Raw genomic sequence first — 17,864 nt, forward strand, 5'->3', positions numbered from 1 at the left:
AAAGCACTTACCAGCAGAACAGTTGCAACAGCTCAACGGTGCCCTGGAAAAGAAGAATTAGAGAAATGAGTCATTCTTAATGATTTTTGCCAAGGAAATATTCAAAATGTAGCTAGATAGGGCAAGATGAGAAAAAATTTCCTCGGTTGGAAAGTTTTCAGTGGCCTAGAAAAAAAAAAAACACCCTTAAAACTCCATAAATACCAGTTAATTGGGGAAAAAATTATCATCTAATATTAAATGCTCATTAGCAAATAACAACAAAACACACACAGAGATACACATACATGCAAAAACAGTTACTAAAATAAATTCACATATCAAATGCCCCATAAGTACAAGGTATTGGGGGTAACATTAAGAGCTCTAAGGTAACTCCTTGTCTCAACAAATATATAATCTAGGTGAAAAGAGAGACATACACAGATGTTCTGAATCAGTTAGGAGGACCACGACATCTTTCATCATCACTTGGCTTGATTCTGAAGCTCTGACTTATATATGGCAGATACATACTTCCTAGAGCTTTATTATCCCAGAATTGTCTCCTTCACCTTCTTGATGTGGATGTGCAGCTAAAGTGAGCTTACCTAGCCATCAGAGTCTCCACGGAATTCTCTGCATATTTCAATGTGGTCTGCATGTGACTTATTTCTGTACACTCTTACGATTCCTACCTTTGGACAAGAAACTGGGTCATGGGAGCAAGAGGGAGTTGGAGGAAAGAAAAGAAATTGGTACTGATTATCTACTTGTTGCCCTTTTCTTTGACATTGTCTTGTTTCTCTGACCACAGTCTTGTTCTGCCAGATTTGTTTCATTTTCTGCATGACTTCATCTGGATGGGCATTTCAAGCTGTGATTTCCAAGTTTGATCGCTCATTGTAGACCCTGTTATCACTGAAAAAGAGGCTTTAAAGTTCAAAGTAAGCTAGAATGAGCAATGTCTTAAAAGTTTGTATCTTTCTGATCCTTCTCTTCTGTTGGCTGCTTCAAAGAATGTCAAATTATTGTACATTGTGTAGCAAATATCTCCAATGGGTATTCTTTAAAAATGCACTCAGAAAACCAGTCTTCCAGCTCAAAGGTTCGATGGTGAAACCCCTTGTTATTAATGTAAAAAACTTGTTCTGTGAGCAGAACTTCAGCAGCCACAATTCTCCCACATAGTTCCCAGCTCATTGTTCTTGCCTCAAATAGTGACTGAGGTGATCTGAATATTTCCAGATTATTTGAAGTAACAATTGAACTCTGTTATCCACATGCACTGCATTCCTCACCACCCTCAGACACCAAAATGCCCCAAAGATGCTTTTGTACACCCTCCCTATTCAATCCTAGGCATATTGTTAAAGCAAATGAAACAATTAAATCTTCTTTAACAAAGCATAGATATTCACCAGTTCTTACTCTTCCAGAATTCTAACCACAATCCATTCTTGTGTTAATGTCAGTTTCTATGGATCTGAGTTAAATAGATAATTGCTCAATTTCTACAAGAATATTTTTATCTAATCTAGTGGCATGATTATTTTTTACCTTCTTAGAGCTCAAAAAAGAGTTTTGAAAATACACATAAAAAGGGAGCCCCCACCCCAGCCAAGGAAGGCAGTGACTGATTGTGCGACCTTGCCCAGGAAACCATGCTTTTCCTACAGATCTTTGCAACCCGTGGATCAGGAGATGCCCTAGTGACCCCATGTTACCAAGGACTTGGGTCCAAAGCATAGAGCTGTGTGGATTCTTGGCGGCCACTCAGGCATGCATGGAGACCCAGGAGGTTTTGCATACTCCAGCCTTGGGAATTCCAGTGAGATAGGAGATCCTCTGTGCATTCCCCTTGGAAGGGGGCTGAAGCCAGGGAGCCAAGCGGTGTCATTCTGTGGGCCCCACTCCCATGGCACCTCTGGCACCTCACAAGTTAAAGACCCATTGGCCAGCCAGCTAGTGGCAGCAGACTGGAGACTGCCTGAAATGAGTTATGTGGGAGAGGGACAGCTGCCATTTCTGCGGCTCAAGTCAGCTGTTTTGGCCTGTCAGCTCCAGGGAGTCTGGGCAGTCCGGACTGGGAGGAATTTCCCATGGCGCAGCACAGCTGCTGTGGCAGATCATGGCAAGACTGCTTCTTTAAGTGGGACCCCAATCCATCTCTCCTCACCAGGCAGGGGGAGAACTTCCCTACGGGAAGTTCAGCAATTCCAGCCAGGGTGTTAGGGACAGAACTCTGACCTCTCCCTGGGATGGAGCCACTGAAGGGAGGGGGGCAAACACCATATTTGCAGTTCAGCCTGCTGGCTTTGGAATGTCCAGGCAACTTGGATGAAGAAAGTTCCCCTCAGCGCAGCACACCTGCTCTGCCAACAGGCAGCCAGACTGCTTCTTTTTTTTTTTTTTTTTTTTTTTTTGAGATGGAGTCTCACTCTGTCACCCAGACTGGAGTGCAGCAGTAGCTGATCTCAGCTTACTGCAACTTCCACCTCCCAGGTTCCAGTGATTCTCCTGCCTCAGCCTCCCAAGTAGCTGGGATTATAGGCACACGCCACCATGCCCGGCTAATTCTTGTCTTTTTAGTAGAGACAGGGTTTCACCATGTTGGCCAGGCTGGTCTCGAACTCCTGACCTCAGATGATCCACCCACCTTGGCCTCTCAAAGTGCTGGGATTACAGGTGTGAGCCACCGCGCCTGGCCCAGACTGCTTCTTTAAGCAAGTCCCTGATCCTTTTCTTCCTGACTGGGTGAGACTTCCCAGTAGGAGTCTCCAGACACCTACAAGGAGCCTTGGGGCCGGCATCAGGTCAGTGCTCCCCTGGGATGGAGCCCCCAGAGGAGGGAGCAGGCTGCCATATTTGCTGTTTTGTACCCTTCACTGGTGATATCTCCAGGTATGGGAGAGCGTGAGGTAACTAGGGTCTGGAGTGGAACCCCAGCAAACTGCAGCAGCCCTATGGAAGATGGGACAAACTGAAAAACAACAACAACAACAAAACAGAAAGCAACAACAACATCAACAAAAAGACCCCACAAAAACCCCATTCAAAAGTCAGCAACCTCAAAGATCAAAAGTAGATAAGCTGACAAAGATGATAAAGAATTAATACAAAAATGCTGAAAACTCAAAAAGCCAAAGTGTCTCTTCTCCTCTAAATGACTGCAACACCTCTCCAGCGAGGACACAGAACTGTGCTGAGGCTGAGATGGATGAATTGACAGAACTAGGCTTCAGAAGGTGGGTACAATGAGCTTCGCTGAGCTAAGGAGCATGTTGTAACCCAATGCAAAGAAGCTAAGAATCATGATAAAACATTATATGAGCTGATAACCAGAATAACCAGTTACAGAGGAACATAAATGACCTGATGGAGCTGAAAAACACAACATGAGTACTTCACAATGCAATCACAAGTATCAATAGCCAAATAGACCAGGTGGAGGAAAGAATCTCAGACCTTTAAGACTATATTTATGAAACAAGACAGGCAGATGAGAGTAGAGAAAATAGAATGAAAAGGAATGAACAAAACCTCTGAGATATACAGGGTTATGTAAAAAGACTGAACCTATGACTGACTAGCGTCCCTGAAAGAGACAGGGAGAACAGAAACAAGTTGTAAAACATACTTCAGGATATCATCCAGGAGAACTTCCCCAATCTAGCTAGACAGACCAACATTCAAATTCAGGAAAGGCATAGAACCTCGGTAAGATAGTACATGAGAAGATCAACCCCAAGACACATAAAAATCAGATTCTCCAAGGTCAAAATGAAAGAAAAATTTTCAAGGCAGCCATAGAGAAAGGCCAGGTGACCTACAGAGGAAAGACCATCAGACTAATAGCGCATCTTTCATTGGAAATCCTACAAGCCTGAAGAGATGGGAGGCCAATATTTAATATTCTAAAGAAAAAAAATTCCAACCCAGAATTTCACATCTGGCCAAACTAAGCTTCATAAGTGAAGGAGAAATAAAATCCTTTTCAGACAAGCAAATAGGGAGGGAACTCGTTACCACCAGCCCTGCCTTGCAAGAGCTCCTGAAGGAAGAACTAAATATGTAAAGGAAAAGCCATTACCAGCCACTACGAAAACAAACTGAAGTACACAGACCAGTGACACTATGAAGCAACAACATAAACACGTTTGCAAAATAACCAGCTGATATCATGATGACAGGATCAAATTCACACAAGACAATATTAATCTTAAATGTAAATGGACTAAATGCCCCACTAAAAAGACACAGAATGGCCAGCTGGATACAGAATCAACCTCCATTGGTGTGGTGTCTTCAAGAGACCCATAACACATCAAAGACACACATAGGCTCAAAATAAATAGATGAAGGGGCCAGGCATGGTGGCTCACGCCTGTAATCCCAGCACTTTGGGAGGCCAAGGCAGGTGGATCACAAGGTCAAGAGATCGAGACCATCCTGGCTAACACAGTGAAACCCTGTCTCTGCTAAAAATACAAAAAATTAGCCTGTAGTCCTAGTTACTCAGGAGGCTGAGGCAGGAGAATGGCATGAACCTGGGAGGCGGAGCTTGCAGTGAGCCGAGATCATGCCACTGCATTCCAGCGCGGGTGACTCCATCTCAAAAAAAAAAAAAAAAAAAAAGAGATGAAGGAAAATTTACCAAGCAAATGGAAAAGAACAAAAAAAGCAAGGGTTATAATCTTAGTTTCTGACAAAACAGACTTTAAGCCAACAAAGTTCAAAAAAGACAAAGGGCATTAAATAACAGTAAAGGGTTCAATTCACTGAGAAGTGCTAACTATCCTGAATATAAATGACCCCAATACAGGAGCATCCATATTTACAAAGCAAGTTCTCAGAGACCTAAAAAGAGACTTAGACTCCAGCACAATGATGATGGAAAATTTAAATGCCCATTGACAATATTAGACGGATCATGGAGACAGAAAATTAACAAAGGTATTCAGGACCTGAACTCACCTCTGGATCAAATAGACCTGATAGATACCTACAGAACTCTCCACCCCAAAACAACAGAATATACATTCTTCTCATCGCCACATGGCACTTACTCTAAAACTGATCACATAATTGGAAGTAAAACATTCCTCAGCAAAAGAACTGAAATCATAACAAACTGTCTTTCAGATCACAGAGCAGTCAAATTAAAACTCAAGATTAAGAAACACACCCAAAACCACACAACTACATGGAAATTGAACAACCTGCTCCTGAATGACTCCTGGGTAAATAATGAAATTAAGGCAGAAATCAAGAAGTTATTTGAAACCAATGAGAACAAAGAGACAATGTATTAGAATCTCTGGGACAAAGCTAAAGAAGTGTTAAGAGGAAAATTTATAGCACTAAATGCCCACATCAAAAAGCTAAAAAGATCTCAAATTTACAACTTAACATCACAACTAAAAGAATGAGAGAACCAAAAGCAAACAAATGTCAAAGTTACCAGAAGACAAGACATAACCAACATCAGAGCAGAACTGAAGGAGACAGAAACACGCAAAAAAACTTCAAAGAAATCAACGAATCCAGAAGCTGTTTTTTTCTGAAAAAAATTAATAAAATAGATAGACTGCTAGCTAGATTAATGAAGAAGAAAAGAGAGAAGAATCAAATAGACATAATCAGAAATGATAAGGGCGATATCACCACTGACCCCACATAAATATAAACAATCAAAGAATACTTTAAACACCTCTATGCACGTAAACTAGAAAATCTAGAAGAAACAGATAAATTCCTAGATACATACACTCTCCCAAGACTGAACCAGGAAAAACTCTGGTCTGTATGTGCCTTATTTCCCTAAATGGACCAATAATGAGTTCTGTAATTAAGGCAGCAATAAGTAGCTTACCAACCAAAAAAAAACACCAAAAAAAAAGCCAGAACCAGAAGGATTCACAGCTGAATTCTACCAGATGTACAAGGAAGAGCTGGTACCATTCCTATTGAAACTATTCCAAACAATTGAAAAGGAGGGACTCCTCCCTAACTCATTCTATGAGGCCAGCATCATCCTGATGCCAAAACCTGGCAGAGATACAACAAAAAAAGAAAACTTCAGACCAATATCCCTAATGAACATAGATGCAAAAATCCTCAGTAAAATACCAGCAAACTGAATCCAGCAGCACATCAAAATGCTTATCCACAATGATCAAGTTTGCTTCATCCCTGGGATGCAAGGTTGCTTCAACATAAACAAATCAATAAATGTAATTCATCACATAAACATAACTAAAGAAAAAAATGAATAATTATCTCAATAGATGCAGAAAAGGCCTTTGATAAAATTAAACATCCCTCCATGTTAAAACTCTCAATAAACTAGCTATTGAAGGAAAAGGACATAAATGGACACTTCTCAAAAAAAGACATTCATGCAGACAACATATGAAAAAAAGCTAATTGTCATTGATCATTAGAGAAATGCAAATCAAAAACACAATAAGATACTATCTCATGCCAGTCAGAATGGCAATTATTAAAAAGGTCAGAAACAACAGATGCTGGAGAGGTTGTGGAGAAAAACGAATGCTTTTACGCTGTTGGTGAGAATGTAAATTAGTTCAATCATTGTGGAATACAATATGGCAATTCCTCAAAGATTTAGAAGCAGAAATTCCATTTGACCCAGCAATCTCATTACTGGTATATACTCAAAAGACTACAAATCATTCTATTATAAAGATACATGCATGTGTATGTTTGTTGCATCACTATTCACAATAGCAAAGACATGGAATCAACCTAAATGCAGATAAATGATAGACTGGTTAAAGGAAATGAGGTACATATACATCATGGAATACTATGCAGCCATAAAAAGGAAGAAGATCATATCCTTTGAAGGGAGATGGATAGAGCTCGAAGCTTTTATCCTCAGAAAACTAACATAGGAACAGATAACCAAATAAAGCATGTTCTCAGTTATAAGTGGGAGCTGAACAATGAGAACACATGGACACATAGGGGGAACAACACACAATGGTGCCTGTTGGGGTGGGGGAGAAAGAGCATCAGGAAGAATAGCTAATGGATTGTGGGCTTAATACCTAGGTGATGGGTTAATCTCTGCAGCAAACCACCATGGCACACGTTTACCTATATGAGAAACCTGCACATCCTGCACATGTACTCCAGAAGGTAAAATAAAAGTTGATGAAGAAAAAAAAAGGGAAAAAAGTATAGGATATTTTGACTATTTGCTTTATAAATTTGTGTTGAAAATCCTTGATGTATATTCAATTTCTTCTCTTAGTAATGATATATGTAATTTGAATTTTAATAAATTAAGAATATATAAAAAGTAAAGTATTTAACTCTATAAGATTAAGATAATATTTTGTTTCATAAATTGCTTTACATTAAGTATTTAAATAAAGTGTATTGCATTGAATATAATGTATCACCAACTTAAGCATTCAACATCGTATTATTTTTGCGTATAAAGTTAAGTTTCCTGGTTGAAAAGGGAAAATATTTCACAAGTGCAGATAAACATATATAATCTGATATAAGCAAAAGCAAATAAACAAAAATGAAAAGTAACAATGTGCCTAAAAGAGATATGCAAGAAACCTCATTAATTTGGACCCTACATATCTTAAACATAGAATTATACAGACACTGACTAGATTGAAATTGGTCATTGCAGTATCTAACTACAAAGCCTTATATTTTTGAATGAAGCTAAAATAAAATTGCTAAAGTGGAGTGAAAATAGGTGCCTCCTTGAAAGTTAATGGTTTGAGTACAGTTGACCCTTGAACAATGCAGGGATTAGGGACAACAACCCTCCAACAGAGTCAAAAACCCACATATAACTACTACTTGCCCACTATTGATCAGAAGACTTACCAATAACATAAATAGTTGATTAACACATATTTTGTACATATGTGTGTGTGTTTGTGTGTGTGTGTGTATATATATATATATAGTATTCTTATAATACAATAAGCTAGCAAAAAGAAAATGTCACTAAAAAATCACAAAGAAGAAAAAGTATACTCTTCATTAAGTGGAGGTGGATCATCATAAAGGTCTTTTCCCTTTTCATCTTTACATTTAGTAGGCTGAGGAAGAGGAGGAAGGGGAGGAGTTAGCCTTGCTGTCTCAGAGGTGGCAGAGGCAGAATAAACTCCATATATGAGTGGACCCTTGTAGTTCAAACACATGTTGTTCAAAAGCCAACTGTACTTAGAAAATTATTAGTATCTTTATTTTTGAATTTTGGTAGAAGTGCTGGTTATAAATGATTCTTATCTACCGCTACATTAGGTTCTTCAGGGACCTTGAGGAAAACATGAAAGCAAACTGACTCATAAAAAAATTAGTATACTGTTTGATTGTGATCTGTATTAAGTTATTTAGTTGTTTTTATTTGGTCCCGACTGTATAAACTCATTAAACAATAGTTGAGAACACTAAGTGTTCCTCTATTGCTTTGAAAAAAATTAACTTTTTGTTTTGTTTTATTTTTAAATGTTTTATTATTTTTAAAATGATGTATTTGGAGCATATTTGAAGCATTAATAGTACATTGTTCTGAGGCACACTGGGTTTTTCTGCCTGCCCTCACCAAGACCAAACAGCACACATGTAATAACTTTTGTAAATCTTAGATAAATTTTACAACCCCATCTCAACGTGCACGCTGAAGGAATGAGTTATCACCTCACTGCAATATTTTCTTTAATGAACCGTTATTCCATTCTTTTGTTGCTGTGTACTTATTTGAAAACGAATGAAAAAATCTCTTCTTCCTAAAATGCATTTAAAAAGTACAAATTTTCCCTTCCTTCTCCCAGGAACTCTAGCCAAGTCTTATTATGTTTAGAGTTCCTTTATCCCAGAGGGCAATTCACATCTTTTTGTATTTCTGAATCATAAGAATAAAAAAAAAAAAGCTGTAAATGCAAATGTAAAAACCCCTCAAAATGACACTGATTTGTATCTGTGATTGAAATAATATTGTTGGATCGTCTTTAGGGAGATGTGGGCTGTTGTTTCTAGGGAAAGATACTGCTCCCAGCCTGGGAGAGAGTTGAGTTCTAAGCACATGGAAAAACAGAGGGATAGAGGGGTCTGTGACTGGCCATAGTGCTCATGCAGGATACAACAAGTATCCAGTCATAGTAGGGTCTGGGAATAGATGCCTGGACACTGAGCATTAATCATCATGCCATTGGGACCTGCAGTGAAAGAAGTGGATACCTCTGATTTCTAGTGGACCATGGTGATTAGAACAATGAGTCTTACAATGAAGCTCAGCGTTGGTAATGTTGGACTGCCCAGAGGGAAGTCTCTCTCCCACAAGTATGCTCCTGAGAGAGGTTTCTGAGCTGGATATGATTGCATTCAAAAGATAAAGAAATGTGACATTTCTTTCATTTTATGCATAGTGGAGAAAAACATACCTACTATTAAAACATTGTAATATGAGAATCCAAAATAAAAAAGTTATCTTTCTTAGGAAATACACTTCAGTAGTTTGGTTAAGGCTCTTAAGTTATTATAACAAGGTTTGATAGATTTTTTTTTTTTTTTTTTGAAACAGAGACTCACTCTGTCACCCAGGCTGGAGTGCAGTGGCGTGATCTTGGCTCACTGCAACTTCCACCTCCCTGGTTCAAGCAATTCCCCTACCTCAGCCTCTTGAGTATTGAGTATCTGGGATTACAGGTGCACGCCACCATGTCTGGCTAATTTTTTTTTTTTTTTTTTTTTTGTATTTTTAGTAGATGTGGGGTTTCACCATGTTGGACAGACTGGTCTGAAATTCCTGACCTCAGGCAATCTGCCTGCCTCGGCCTCCCAAAGTGCTGGGATTCCAGGCATGAGCCACCACGCCCAGCCGAGATTTTTTAAATGATGCATTTAGAGCACAGAGAATAACACAGTTTTGTAATGTAGTTGTTTTGTTTTGTTTTAATGCTGTCTTGACCCAGTTTTGATCCCTGGCTAGAAGCCAATCAGTTTCCTCCTTTGCTCAGCCCATTAATTCCAAACCTCAACCACCTCTCATGTCAGGCTCTGACTCTAAACACAGCCCTAATCATCCCAGTGCCAGGTACCAGATAACCAGAGACAGTGTCTATGCCCCAGAAGCTGTTGAATTATTGGAATTAGCCAGTCCTAAACTTGCTTACCCTGCTTTGCCTGTTCCTTCTCGTGGACACCACAATAAAGGTGCTTGTCCATAGTTTCCCTTATTCTTCTTCTGTCCTATGAGGAACCCAAGGGCTTACTCATATGACCATGTGTCATACAGATGCACTTTCTTCAGGGAACTATGAGTATTAAAAACAACTGTAAAACTCTATCTGATCTCTCTTAATCTGAGTCTGACCTCCCCATATCTCACGCAAGGTGATATGGCTGAAACATGTTTCTCATTTACCACCAGAGCCCATTTCTGTGTGCATCTGAGGCTGGGAATTTGGGTCTGGAATTTGGGTCTGCAGCTTTTATGCTGGGTCTCAGTGCATCTTCTAAATACTTACCTGTTCTTTCTGTAAAACTTTTTGCCCTTTTGAAGCTTTTGCTATTTGAGCCGAGCATCTCCCAGTCTACCGTATTTAGTCACGATTTTGGATATAGATATGCTGTTGGTTCTCTTCTTCACTCAAGGTCCTAACATTTTGCTGGGTAACTTCAGTACCTACTTGTCTATTTATTTTATAACCCGGCATATTGGTTCATATTTGTCATTCAACCTGCTTATGTCTATTATTCTTCATTTCTATTCATCTTCAGCTTCTTGTTCCCAAAACTACACTTGGGTATGCTTCACTTCCAGAAGCAGTTCTGAAGGCCAGAAGTCCAAATCCAGTTTCTCTGAGCTGATAGTCAAGGCGTTAACAGGGCTAGTTTCCTTCTAAAAGCTTTAGAAGAGAATCCTTTTTCCTGCATTTGCCAGCTTCTAGACACCACCTAAATCCTTGGCTGTGATCCCTTCTCCATCTTCAAAGCCAGCAGTGTAGCAGGAATTTGACTATAAATAATAAATTTCAGGCTTTGAGAACTGAGGTGCAGAATAGATCTCCATCCAGGTCTCAGGCTGGCCACTGGTTTGTGCACACGTGGGACTAATCAGAATAACAATGAAAATGCTCAACAATCTTGAATAGACAATGGAACCAAGCTCACAAAAGGCAGATTAGAACTTGCATCCCAAGTGTAACATGGCCAAATGCATGCTAAAACAAACCAAATCAAATTAAAATGACAACAATGTTGATTTTAGGATTTATACAAGACACCCAGGCTATCATAATTGTCAAAATGTATAATAAGAAATTAAAAATTATGTGGCATAAAAAGGAATGAGGAAAATCTCAAATCACAAGAGAAAAGATAATTGACAGATACCAATCCAGCAATGACACAGAAGTGGGGACAATTAGAAGACTTTAAAGCAGCTATTATAACCACGCTCCAGGAAGTAAGGACAGACATTCTTCACATGAACCAACAGTCTCAGCACAGATAGAGATGATATAAAGAAGAAACAAATGGAAATTTTAGAACTAAATAATATAATTTCCAAAAATCCTGGATGGGATCCATGACATACGGGAATGACAGAGGAAAGAGTTAATGACTTTGAAAATATAGGAATAAAAATTATCCAATCTAAACAGAGAAAAATTCTAAAAAGTGACAGAAACTCATTGACCTGTTAGATAATATAAAAAAGTCTGGCATTCATTGAAGTTCCAGTAGGAAAGGTGAAAGATAATGAAGAATAAGCACATTTGAAGAAAAAAATGACAACTTCCCAAGTTAGATGAAGAATGCAATTCAAAATGTTCATCAAACCCCAAAGAAGATAAACTCAAAGAAATCCGTGCCCAAGCTTATCATAATTAAATTTCTGAAAACTAAAGACAAAAAAGAAATCCTGAAGGCAACAAGAGGAAAATAATGCTTTCATATACATAAGCAATGATTCAAATAACTGTGGATTTCTCATCAGAAACCATAGATACCATAGGAAAGCAGAGTAAAATTTATAAAATATTCATTAAAGAATTAGCCATCAGTATTCCTATCTCCAGGAAAAAAAAATTATTCTTTAGAAATGAAGGTGAAATAAAAATACTTTTAGATGAAAAAAAAGAAAATTAATTTTCAGCAAATATACTCTAGAAATATGTTAAAGGTTTTCCACATTGTAGGGAAATGATCTAGAGGGAGTCTTGGAACTTTAGAAAAGAAGGAACAGAATAAATAATAACTATCAGAATAAATATACTTGTGTATTCTCTACTTCTTAAATTTTAAAAACTGATTATTTAAAGAAAAAATATGTAATATTACTGGAGGAAGTTTCTTTTTTGTTGTTGTTTTTGTTTGTTTGTCAGTTTATTTGCTTGAGTCAGAGTCTTGCTTTGTCACCCAGGCTGGAGTGCAGTGGCGCCATCATGGCTCACTGCAGCCTTGACCTTCTGGGTTCAAGGGATCCTCTCATCTCAGCCTTCTGAGTAGCTGGAACCACAGGTGCATGCCACCAGGCCGGGCTAATTTTTGTATTTTTTTTAGAAATGAGGTCTCACTATGTTGCCCAGGCTGGTCTCAAACTTCTGGGCCCAAGCAATTCTCCTGCTTTGCCCTCTCAAAGCTCTGAGATTACAAATGAGAGCCACCACACCAGGCCTATGTGAAGAAGTTTCAGTGTATATGGATGCAATGTAAATGACAACTACAACATGAAGGAGGAAGGGAAAAAGAATGTAGACAGCAGGAAGTTTACTACATTTAATTTGAAGTGGTAAATTTACTACATTTAATTTGAAGTGTTAAAATATTAATTCTAAATAGGCTCTAAAATGTTAAATATACATATTGTAATATTGAGAAACCACTAATATATACAAACCAATGTTAAAAAACTCAATAAACTCATTTAAAAAGAACACTAAAAATATTCAAATTATTCAAAATGTCATAAAAGAAGAAAGAAAACAATTATAAAAAGGATAATGAACAGTAAACAAATAATAACATGGTAGACCTGAATCCAAACAAATCAATAATATGAATGCAAATGACTTACTATTTAAATTAAAAAACAGAGATTACCAAAATAGATTTTTGTAACACTCAAGTATGTGCTGCCTATGTTAAACTGACTTCAAATAAAATGATATAATTAAGTTAAAAGTAAAAAGATACAAATTCAATTACACCATGTGTTTGCAATAGGAATAAAAAAAACTGTTTTGTTTCTATTCCTACTCTCAATACAGAATTTAGGTCACCTCTGGTCACCTAAATGTGTGGAGATTTCACCCCACCAACAACTATCACTCCAGAAGACAATGGTGTCCTATAATTCAGTTAAATTCTAATACTATTTTCCTGGAGATGGCATAAGATCCCACAGGATCTCATGCTCAGTCCCACAAGACTATCCCCTACTTCAAATGCCAATCACAAGTAGTAGGTTGTCCTACACTTATGACTGAGTGGCTGTAAATCAGGGTTCCCATGACTCCCTCCTTAGGTTTGATTAATTTGCTAAGACAATTCACAGTAATCAGAGAAACACATGAAATGATTGATTATAAAGGATATTACAAAAGATCCTGATGAACAGCCAGATGATAGAGATGCACAGGGCAAGGCATGTGGAAAGGAGGGTAAATCTTCCATGCCATCTCCCAGTGCAAAAACATCTAGGCACCTCCATGTGTTCAGTAATCCTGAAGTTCTCTGAACTCTGTCCTTTGGAGATTTTATGGAGGCTTCATTACACAGGTGTGACTGATTACATCATAGGCCATTAGTGACCAAATCAACCTTTAGTACCTCTCCCCTCCCCAGAGGTTGAGGGATGGGGTTGAAAGTTTTAATCTTCCAATCATATGGTTAGTTCCCCTGGCAACCAATCCCAATCCTCAGGCTATCTAGGAACTCCTTAAGAGACACCTCATTAGAATAAAAGATGCTCCTATCACCCAGGAAATTCCAAGGAATTTATGAGCTCTGTGTCAGGAACCAGGATCAAAAGCCAAACATATATTTCTTACTACACACTATCACACCATGCAAACTCGAATAAATAGAATTGGGTAATCAAAATAATATTAATATAAGACAGAGTAGACTTCAGGGCAAAGGAAATTACAAGAAATAAAGAACAATGTTACATAAAGATAAAAGGTTCAATCTACCCAAGATTCAGCAATCCAAAATATGTATGCACCAAACAATGAGTTTCAAAATGCAAGTAGAAAAAATTGGTAGAACTGAAAGTAGGATTACAGTAATTCTCAATTATCTTTGAGACTTTAATATCCCTTTCTCAACGATTGTCAAAACTACTAGACAAAAATTCAGGAAAGATGTAGAAGGACTAAATAACACTATCAATAAATGAGATACAATTGACATTTACAGAACTCTCTACCCAGTGCAACATAATACATATTCTTATCTAGTGCTCATAGATCATTCATCAAAATAAAACATACTTCTTGTTTCATAAAACAAACTTGAATAAAATTAAAATAATTGAAATCATACAATGTGTTCTCTGATTAAAATGAAATTAAAGTAGACATTGATAATTTAAAGAAAATTTTAAAATCTCCAAACACTTGGAAACAAAGCAAAATAATTCTAAATAACCTGTGTTTTTCAAAAAAGAAGTCTCGGGAAATTTAAAAAAATATTTTGAACTGAGTGAAAATGAAAATACAACATATCAAAATTTGTGGGATTAAGCCAAACAATGTTTAGAAGAAAATTTATAACATTAAATTATTATATTAGAGTAGAAGAAATGTTTCAAATAAAAAATTTAATCTACCCAAGGAAACAGTTTTTTAAAAAGAGCAAATAAGCCTAAGCAAGTAGAAGAAAGGAAATAATAACGGGCACAAATCAATGAAATTGAAAAATAAACAAAGGTCAATTTTTAAAAGAAGATCAATAAAATTGATAAGCATTCAGCCATGTTCAACATTTCTAAGGAGAAAAAATACATAAATCATAAGAATCAACAAAAAAAGAGGAGATATCACTACCAACTGCACAAACATTAAAATAAGAGAAAACTGCAAATAGCTCTATGCTAAATAAATGTCACAACCTAGATGAAGTACACCAATCTTATGATAGTCATATTACCAAAATTCACACAAGAAGATATAGATAATATGTATAATCTTATATTTATTAAAAATTAAATTCAGCCAGGTGCAATGGCTCACGCCTGTAATCCCAGCATTTTGAAAGGCTGACATGAGAAGGTCTTTTGAACCCAGGAGTTTTTTAAGACCAATCAGGTCAACAGAGTGAGACCTTGTATCTAAAAAAAAAGAAAAAAAATCAATAAAAATTACATATAATTTACTATTAAAAGTTTTTGGAAAAAAAAGTCTCCAGACCTAGGTAGTGTCACGAGTGATTGCTACCAAATATTTAAAGAGGAATTAGTAACATGTCTACACAATTTCTTCCAGGAAATAGGAAGAAACACTTTCCAAATGATTTTATGACACTAAATTATCCTGGCACCAAGACCAAACACAAACCATACATCCTCCTGAAAGAACTCACCAAAAACTAAACAACAAAAAAACTACAGGCTAATTTTTTTTCATAAACATAGACACAAAATACTAGTAAATCAACCCAGCAATATTTGAAACAATAATACACCATCACCAACTGGGATTAATCCTGAAAATGTGAGGCTAGTTCAATCTTTGAAAATCAATCAACGTAATCTATTATAGTTACAGAATAGAGAAGAAAAACCACATGCACATATGAATCGATGTAGAAAACTCATCTGAGAAAACAACTTGCATAAATGATAGAAAAAACAATTAGCAAATTAGTAATTGAAGGGAATGTCCTCAACATGATAAAGAGCATTCACAGAAAAAGTACAGCTGACGTTTTAAATGATAAAAAACTGGATGCTTTCTCCTGAAGATCTGGAATCAGACAAAAACGTTTGCTCTACAACTCCTATCATCATACTGAATAATCTAGTCTGTGCAATAAGGCAAGAAAAACAACTCTATAAGAGGTACAGAGAGCAAAGAAAAAATATTAACTATTCACAAATTGTACTATTGTCTTTATAGGAAATTTTATTGGATCTACTAAAAAGCAAATTGAAAACCGAACTTAGAATTAATACCACTTACAATAGCTTTAAAGGAATAAAATGCTTAGGTATAAATCTAATATACATCCAGGTACAGGATTTGTATCCGACAATTATAAACACTAATTAAAGACATCAAAGGAGACCTAAGTAAATGTAGATACATATCATGTTAATGGATTGGAAGACTTGATATAGTTCAGAAGTTAATTCTCTTCAAATTGATCCCTAGAGCTAATGCAATTCCACATAAAATCTCAGAAAAATATAACTTTAAAAAATACAAATTGATTCTATAATATATATGGAAAGGAAAAAGACCTTTAACTGCCAGAACAATTTTGAAAAAAAGAGCAAAGATGATGGACTCATACAACTTGATTTTAACAACCACTATGAAGCTACAAAATCAAGAGTGTGATATTGATGAAGGTAAAGTCACATAAATCAATGAAACAGAATACAGTCCAAGAATAAATCAACAGTATAGCAAACTGGTTTTGACAAAGATGAAAGTCAATTCAATGAATAAAGGATCATATTCTGAAAAATAGTTTTGGGAAAACTGGACCTTCGTAAGTAAATGAATAAGCAAACAAACAGCAAGCCTGCTTCAATCTAAACCCCACACCGTATTATGATTCATAAATCTAAATATAAAACATAAAACTATAAAATTTCTAGAAAAAAACAGAAGAAAGTCTTTGTGGCCTTGGGTTAGGCAGTGAGTTCTCAGATATGACAACAAACACAGTCTATACAAGAAAAAATAAGTTATACCTTATCAAAATTTAAAAAATAATTATTCTCTGTGAAAGACATTGTTAGAAGAATGAGACAAATTCCAAATAGGGAGAAAGCACATATCTGAAACACAACACATTTCCAGACTATGTAAAAAATTTTTCAAATATACTCCTTAACTTTGTGTACTGGAGAAAAAAAAAGTATACAATTATTAATACCACCACAATTATCAAATCTCAATATTAAGAAAACAACTCATTAAAAATGGGCAAAATACTTGAATAGCTATTTCCAAAGAGGATATACAGAAGGTGAATGTGACATGAGGAGGTGTTCAATATCGTTAGTCATTAGAGAAATGAAAATTAAAACCACGGATAAGATACTATTACAAATCTATTAGGATGATTATAAACAAAAAACTGTGATAGTACCAGTTGCTGGCTAGGATGTGAAACACCTAGAACTCTCATACATTCCTGATGGGATTCAAAAGGTACAACCATTCTGGAAAACTGTTTGGCAGTTCCTCATGAAGTTGAATATACACTTATCATATGCCATTGTAATTTCAATCCTAGGCATTTCCCTGGGTGAAAACTTATGTTCATACAAAAACCTGTAGATGAATATTTATGGCAGACCTGTACATAATAGCTCCAAACTGGAAATAACCCAAATAGTTTTCTACAAACGAATTAATAAATTGTGGTATGTCTCCACACGTAAATACTAATAATACTAATACTAATGAAAAGGAACAAACTACTTGTACATGCAATAGCATCAATATACCTCAAAGGAATTATGCTGAATGAAAGAAGCCAGTCTCCAGAGGGTCATATAAATGTATTAATCCATTTACCTGAAGGCAAAACTCAAGTAATAGACAACATATCAGTACAAGGGAGATTTTTGAGGTTGCTAAAACTGTTATGTATTCTGATTGTGGTGGTGGCAACCTAAACTTATCTGTGTTAAAACT

At 36.5% G+C, this 17,864-nt stretch overlaps 1 long non-coding RNA gene across 3 annotated transcripts in view; it reads right to left on the reverse strand.

Annotated features, from left to right (window-relative positions):
* The window catches only part of LOC101150578 (uncharacterized), a 515,608-nt gene that overhangs the window by 467,146 nt on the left and 30,598 nt on the right, over positions 1-17,864 (reverse strand). The window contains exons 1-2 of one of the 3 annotated variants that reach the window (XR_010131230.1): positions 591-666; positions 12-43 (exon numbers count right to left, since the gene is read on the reverse strand). This is a non-coding gene — a long non-coding RNA (uncharacterized lncRNA). Of the gene's footprint in view, positions 1-11; positions 44-422; positions 520-590; positions 667-17,864 lie in introns of those variants that run through there. The other 2 variants (XR_010131231.1, XR_008673427.2) reach the window with 2 other exon arrangements.

This window comes from Gorilla gorilla, chromosome 17 (assembly GCF_029281585.2).
Source record: "Gorilla gorilla gorilla isolate KB3781 chromosome 17, NHGRI_mGorGor1-v2.1_pri, whole genome shotgun sequence".
NCBI classification, from domain to species: Eukaryota; Metazoa; Chordata; class Mammalia; order Primates; family Hominidae; genus Gorilla; species Gorilla gorilla.